At 37.7% G+C, this 7,921-nt stretch overlaps 1 non-coding gene across 1 annotated transcript; it reads left to right on the top strand.

The window, feature by feature from the left end:
* Positions 1 to 216: 216 nt before the first annotated feature.
* On the top strand, positions 217 to 289 carry TRNAF-GAA (transfer RNA phenylalanine (anticodon GAA)). Its single transcript has one exon. It is a non-coding gene; the product is annotated as a tRNA-Phe (tRNA).
* The last annotated feature ends 7,632 nt before the right edge of the window (positions 290 to 7,921 follow it).

A 7,921-nucleotide genomic window follows, 5' to 3' on the forward strand; every position in this document is an offset into this window, starting at 1 on the left:
AAATAAATAAACATGCTTTTTAATCTAGGTGGAGCCTACAGTAAAGTAATTCTCTTTAATAAACCTCACCAAAGACTTCAGCAGTACTCTGGTGGTAGAAGAATTTAAAAATAAATGCCAATATCAAAGTGTAGCCATGTAGGGAATATACAGTGTAAGAAATGTATGGGAGAACTATAAGGGTGATTTTTTAAGAACCTAGAAAATTATTAGGTTGCCGAAATAGCTCAGTTGGGAGAGCGTTAGACTGAAGATCTAAAGGTCCCTGGTTCGATCCCGGGTTTCGGCAGCTGTGCTAACATTATACAGTCAATGTACTTTGCATCACCGAAGTGCAAATATCACTCACTGGGTTTTGCAAATCCAATCAATAACTACCAGTTGAGCCGGTGCCGTGGCTCAATAGGCTAATCCTCCACCTTGGGGCGCCGGCACACCGGGTTCTAGTCCCGGTCGGGGCGCCGGATTCTGTCCCGGTTGCCCCTCTTCCAGGCCAGCTCTCTGCTATGGCCAGGGAGTGCAGTGGAGGATGGCCCAGGTGCTTGGGCCCTGCACCCCATGGGAGACCTCCTGGATCCTGGCTCCTGCCATCGGATCAGCGCGGTGCGCCGGCTGCAGCGGCGGCCATTGGAGGGTGAACCAACGGCAAAGGAAGACCTTTCTCTCTCTGTCTCTCTCTCTCACTGTCCACTCTGCCTGTCAAAAAAAAAAAAATTATTACAGATTATCATTTCTTTCTGTACCCTTAAAGATTTTAGCTAAATACTTAGTCAATATTCTTGAGGAACTGAGGGATTTCTCTGCATCTTTGCCTGCATTGGAGTGATTTGGGAAAACTGAACCTTCCCAGAGAGGCTACCTATGATCAGGACAAAGGTCCTCGGAGAAGAAAAACTTGAATTTATGGAATATATAAACCATCCAAAGAAGAATCTGGGCAGGGGAGATGGTGGTTGAAATCTGCTTCCTAGTATCTGTAGAATGGGAATCTCAAATTAATTTAGGATATTCATAAGTGGGGATGACCTATATAAGCTGGAGGACTCTGAGTACATGTTTAGTCATGCTTACTATTTAGGTGACAGAACAAAAACTTGTTATGCCATCGGATGGGTACATGCATCGTCAGTTTTTGTTGTTTTCATAAGGTCCTGGTTTAGTAATTTCTCTCTTATAAGATTAAGGAAAAGAAGACTCATTAAATGAACTCATCTGATAGTTGTTATCAATATTCTAGTGCCCAGGGTAGGTAGACTACAGAGGCAACAACATATAAAGAGTAGAAATTAAATAAAGTGTATTCCAACAAGGGTATGCCACATGAAGGGTTCTCACTGTAGGCTAGCATGAACAAACTAAGGAAATAGTTATAAAATGGGAGGCATTTTTTAACCATACAAGACAGAAGCAAATCACCCAAAGTTGGCAGGCTCCAGCTACTCTGTAGCATCCTTGGTTGTGCATCAGAGATAATGTAGATGCCAAATAGAGAATTCAATAAGCCTTTTAATTTCTTTTTTTTTTTTTTGAGCAATAATAACAATAGAAAAAGCTATATACAAATAATTGTCTACGTTTTGTTTTCTTAATCTTTGTTTATGCAGACCTGTAATTCTGCCTATATTATTATTTATTTTTATCTTCATAACAAATTATGAGTTCTTCAGAGTTAGCAACTATGTCTTTAAGTGTCCATTCAACTTGACATCAAAGAGCAAAGATGATGGCAACAGTTTCTGGGATGCTCAAGGGATATTTTTTTTTTCCGATGGCTTTGTGGAGTCCCAAAGAATGGTAACATCTGCTTATTAGGACAGTGTTTTGAGAAAGTTAGTCAAAGACGTTGTAGAAAAAAAACTTCCAGGGAGTCCTTCCCCACCATACAAAGGCTCCTGTTCATTTCTCTCTTCAAACAAGGTCAGCTGTGTGAGCATTTTGATGTGAAGTTATTAAACATCCACCTTTGGGTCCTGATTTGTCTCCTTATGACTTCTTTATGTTTCCTAATCTTAAAATATCTTTAAAGGGCATCCATTTTTTTAGTTGATTGTAGGGTGAGTATAAGAAAGGCTGCATTGACATGATTAAGTTTCCAGAGAACTAAGTTCTTTAGAGATGGACTAAATGCAGGTATCATTGCTAATAACTGCCTTGAACTTGGTGGAGTTTATATTGAGAAGAAAAATTTATATTCTTATTTGTTTTAGTGTTGTTTTTATTTACTTGAAAGACTAACAGAGACAGACAGGCAGACAGGATGTTTAATGTTTCCTTCAACAAATTCCTGCAGAATTGGGCTGGACCAAGATGAAGCCAGGAGCCAAGAATTCTGTTCAGATTTCCTACATGTTTGGCAGAGACTCAAGTGTTTGAACAGTCATCTGATGCCTCTTAGGCACATTAGCAGGAAGCTGGGTCAGAAGCAGAGGAAGGCTTCTATCCCAGGCACTGACATGGGGGACAGTTCTCTAAATGGCAGCTTAACTCACTGCAGCATTATATCTGTCCTATTTTATGTTTGTCTTTTAATTCCATTTTATTCCATGAACGTATTGAGTTTTCCTTATGTTTATTCCTAATGCATAGTATATTCTCCTTAACTTTTCATTATGAAATTCTGATATTACTGTGGAGTCACAGCTTAATCATTTGGAAACCATTTGGTGATGTTTTGAAGTATATGAATCATAACTGTCGAAATCATCAAAAACAAAGTAAATCAAGAAGATCATTTTATGTTTTTGCTCAAGAAAAATTATCTTCCCCATGAACTGCATCTCTTAAATAAATATGTTTTTAAAAATAACTTCCAGCCCTTCCTAAAGGCATAAATTTATTTGGAAGCATTAACAGGTTTGAAGAATAATTTGTTCTTCCAACCATCTGTTACAATGTTTCTGTGTACAGGGAAAGCTCAGGTCATGTGACATAACTGAACTTGGTCACACAAGGGATAACCTCAAGTCACCTCCCTTGCCAAAGGGGATTTTACTCTAAGGCTTTGCTTAATATTTCAAGGTATTTTCTTCATTATTTTCTTATTTTATTTGACAAATTAAACATTTGTTACTAACAACATAGATGTGTGTCCAAAATTGTTATAGTACATAAATGCACACCCACAGTCCACCATCTCTCCAGGGAAATGTTCTCTGTTGGTAACACAGTAAATAGGAAACAATAGGTGTGCAGTGTAGATGGTAAGGTTAAGGTGGTGGGGGCTTATGTGAGATGCTTGTCATGACATCGAATGGCAGTTCAATATGAAAGTAGATACCATGGAGAGAGAAGGAAAATAGTAGCCAGAAAGGGAAAACTTTCACCCCTCTTGAAATGGGCAAGGCGTTGGCAGTGATTTCAGAATTGTCAATAAAATGAAAAGTAACCCTGTAGGACAATGAGAAGACACTTATTGAGAAATAAATTGCAAACACAAATAGAAAGACATCCCCAGCCTTCATTCAGGATACAACAGTACCATCATTCTCATATTCAGACATTATTAAAGTAATGGTTTATATTTCGAATTGACTGGGGTGAAGGATGCCCCAGAGCCTGATAAAACATTTCTGGGTGGGACTGTAAAGGTGTTTCTGAAAGAGACAAGGTGGTAGTCTTCAGTAAACTGCTCAGAGAAGGAGACATCAATGTGGGAGACATTGTCAATTCATAAGGGACCCAAATAGAACAGCAGCAATGGACAACGGAAGGGTGAATTTTCTCTTTTTTAAAAATAATTTTTAAAGTTATTTATTTATTTGTTTGTTTGTTTTGAAAGTCAAGAGTTACAGAGTGAAGGAGAGACAGAGAGAGATCTTCCATCCACTGATTCACTTCCCAAATGTCCACAATGGCCAGGCTATGCCAAACCAAAGCTAGAAAGCAAGAGTTTCACCTGGATCTCCCATGTGAGTGGGAGAGGCACAAGCACTTAGGCCACTTCCGCTGTCCTTTCCAGGCCACTAGCAGAGCTGGATTGGAAGGGCAGCAGTCAGGACATAGATCGGCACGCTATGGATGCTGGCGTCACAGGTAGCTGCTTCACCTGCTGCGCCACAACGCCGGCCCTTCTGTCTCTCTTCTTAAGCTGGGACATCCATCTCTCCTAGGCCCTGAGATCAGAAACCCTGGTTCTAAGATCATCACACCCTGACATTTACACCATTGGATTTTCTGATTCTGCCACTTGTAGACAGCATACCATGGGACTCCTCAGCCTCTGCAATCCTATGAACCAATCCCCGTAATGAATCTTTATGTATATTAATGTATAAATATAAATATGTATATATGGCCTATTGTTTCTGTTTATCTGGAAAAACCTAATAGAATACAACAAACTCATCAAAAAATTGGCAACATAGAGAAAAGGGAATATTCCAAACTACCAAGTCAAAGGTGTTGCATTATTATTCAATACATTTAGCAAACCTTGGAGCAAAGAATGGCTGAATGTACTTTCTTAAAACCATGGAAAATTAAGCTGATATATGGTTTTATGGTGGTTGTAAAATAGTGCAGCTGCTATGGAAAATGATTTGAAGGTTCCTAAAAAAATTAAAAATAGAACTACCATGAGATCCTGCAGTCCCACTTCTGGGTTTTTAATCCAAAGAAATTGAAATCAGAATTTCTAAGCGATAAGTGCATCCCTGTGTTTGTTCCACTTTGAAATTCCAGTGCTGTAAGCTGCTGTACAGATCAGCTAATTCTGAGTTAAAGTAAAAAAAAAAGAAAGTGTCCTACAGCTCCATCAACATGGGAACTATGCAGCCTTCAAAGGGACATATTAAATAGGCATAACAAATTTGTCTGACTCATGAAAGCATTTATAACAAATAGTCATTTCCAAAGTAATCCTAAAAACAAACTTTTAGAAAAAAAATCATTGAATTAACTGCTGACCAGCCCTTCATCTCAAAATAGTGAAGTTTAGCACAATGCTTAATTTAGATTTTGGTTGGGAAAACCATAAATATTAAGATAAAGTATTCATACACTTATTGTTGTCCCTTCTGACTTTAAGTTTAGAAAATAATACATCTGTTTAACATCATGGCTGCTCTGGAATTCTCATTCTCATTGAAAAGTTCTTTAACAGAACAGTATAAGAGCATCCTTGGTTTCCTCTTACTGAGTAATTTTAACTCCACTGTAAACAGCGGTGGCCTAGCCTTTCTCTCCACTAGTTGATACCCTTTCTGATAAATCAAGAAGCAGAAACATTTTAAATGGTCTGTTTATATATTAGATATTTAGTTTATCAATTATTCTTTCCCCTAGTCATTCTTCCAGAACAAACTGCATATAGACACAGACACAACAAGACATTTTTGTCTGCAGTTTTACTGTTAGTTTGCCCATATGTTTGATCATACAGGATATACAGAATGTTGTTGCTATTTCTGTCTTTGTTTCTTTGCTGGAAAATGGGATATGTTTTTTTGCGAGGCTTGACCATTCATACTGGTTGTCTGAAGAAATTTTTTTTGCTTTTCTTTTTTTTTTAAATTTTATATAAGGTATACAAATTTCATGTGTTTCATATAAACAGATTTAGGAACATAGTGCTACTTCCCACCCTACCCTACCTCCCACCCATGGTTCCAACCTTCCTCTTTCTTCCATTCCTATTCCCTCTGTTAATTTTTATAATGATCTACTTTCAATGTACTTTGCACTCATAAGGTTAACCCTACACTAAATGAAGAGTTCAACAAATAGTTAGAAGACAAAGGCTGTAAACAGTCATCAATCTCAAAACGTCAATTTCACTCTTATACATTGCATTTTTGTTGCTCTATTAGTTACCACAGATCAGGAAAGCATATGGTATTTGCCTTTTGGTATCTGGTTTATTTCACTAAGTTTGTGTTTTGCTTATTTCACTAAGATTTTCATTCACATCTATTTTGTTGCAAAACACAGAATTTCATTCTTTTTTACAGCTGAGTAGTATTCCATAGTGTATATATAGTATAATTGGAGAACCTTTTGTTTGAATATTATCATATATTTCATTATTTCACAATGTTATAGTTGTTCACAATTTTTTCTCAATCATCCAACCAACTGGTTACTCTTTTTTAAGAATGACATTGCAACACTGCAGACAACATTTTGAATCAACATTTAGAATCAAGATAGCCTACAATCTAATATTCAATTATATCATTTAATTTTGCATCATCTACAAAGTCAGATCATAAAATAAGATTTCTTGCTAACCTTTTCTGTAGCAGTTCACAATAGTTTACATCTTCTTTTCCTGAAGGTTTAGTCTATCTTTTTTATACCCCGTTTAAATTCTGCGTGTTTTAACCTCTATCCAGCACCTTGTAATGTAACTACCTTTCACATTTTAGTATCAACTTTAACATGATAGACAATTCCATCACAAGTCTTCTTCAAAACTATTAAGCTGTTATATCTCCAGCTGCACTTACCCACTTATTAACATTGAGAATGGTGTACCTTTATTCTGCTGATCTTCATATCAGATTTTTATGTATAACATTTTAGGTATTGATAGCTGTAAATTCATCTCATGCGTTTTGAATAAATTGCTGTGAGCTAAATGGTAGGAGGCTGCTTTCTAGGCACTGTAATTCACCGTGAGGTGACGGAGAGCCTGTTCTTGGCCTTGCACTGGGCCTCCTGCTCTCTAGGGTATTTCATGAGAAGCTCACTTGGCACCTCACAATACTTCCCAGCAAGCCGCTTGTAGCACCATGCTTCCAGGGACTTACGCAGCGGGGGCGACACCAGTGGAGTGGGTGTCACTGTGGAGTTGTAGGATGTGCTTTCTGCCGTTGCCGCTCAGTCCCTGGCACTGGGGCTTCTCTCAGTGTCAAGGAGACAGGCAACTGCATTCGGTCAATGTTATCCATTTCATACTGGTTCCAGGACCCTCCATAGATATCCAATTTGGCAGATGGTCAAGTCCCTCCTATCATGTCCTTTAAATCATCTCAATCACTTTTCATACCTAATTCAATGTGAATGATATACAAATAGTTGTTATACTTCATTTTTTTAGGGAAAAATGACAACAAATAAAAACTGGTCCTGTTCAAGGAGACATTCAAGAGGTGACCAGAGAATGCTAACTCTTCTTTATGGGGAACAACGAATATTTCCTTGAGAGTCCTTGAGGGAACCAGGGAAATAAAGGCTAACCTTAAGTAACTCCTCATTTAACTGATTAAGAAAATGAAAGGAGGGTATGAAATTAGTTATTAACATGGAAATCTGATTTGGCAATCAGATGTTGGACTCAAATATCTTAATTTAAGCAACATCAAAGGAAATACAATAACAGTATCATCAAATATCTTAAACATATCATTTTCCAATTAATTCCAGAATCAATGTTACCAGGTTTTCACTCGATGCACGCAAAGTCTATTGATTGTTAATATGAAAAAGTGTGAGGATGGAATTTGGTACAGCTGAGAAGATGCCATGCGGGATGCCCACGTGCCATATCAGAGCGCCTGGATTTGAGTCTTAGATCTGCAGATCCACTCCGGATTCAGGCTCCTTATAACGTGAACCCTGGGAGACAGCCTTTGATGGCTCCAGTAATGGGGTTCCCTACCATCCACATGGGAGACCCCAATTACCTTCCCAACTCCTGCTTTCAAACTAGCCCTGCCTGAGCTGTTGTGAGCATTTGAGGAATGAACCAGCAGGTGGGAGATCTCCCTCTGTCTCTGTTTCTCTGCCTTTCCAAGAAAACTACATCCACCCATACATAGACAACCTTGAATATGTGTTAGAAATATAAATTGCATTGTACACCTTTTTTATTAGAATATTGTGAATAGTCATATTTCTCAATTTAATTATTGTTATAATATAATCATAGCATTATAATTTCTTGTATAACTTAAGTATATAATTTTATTCAAAACAATTT

Source organism: Oryctolagus cuniculus, chromosome 8 (genome assembly GCF_051225735.1).
Source record: "Oryctolagus cuniculus isolate XC-2025 breed Fujian yellow rabbit chromosome 8, ASM5122573v1, whole genome shotgun sequence".
NCBI lineage: Eukaryota > Metazoa > Chordata > Mammalia > Lagomorpha > Leporidae > Oryctolagus > Oryctolagus cuniculus.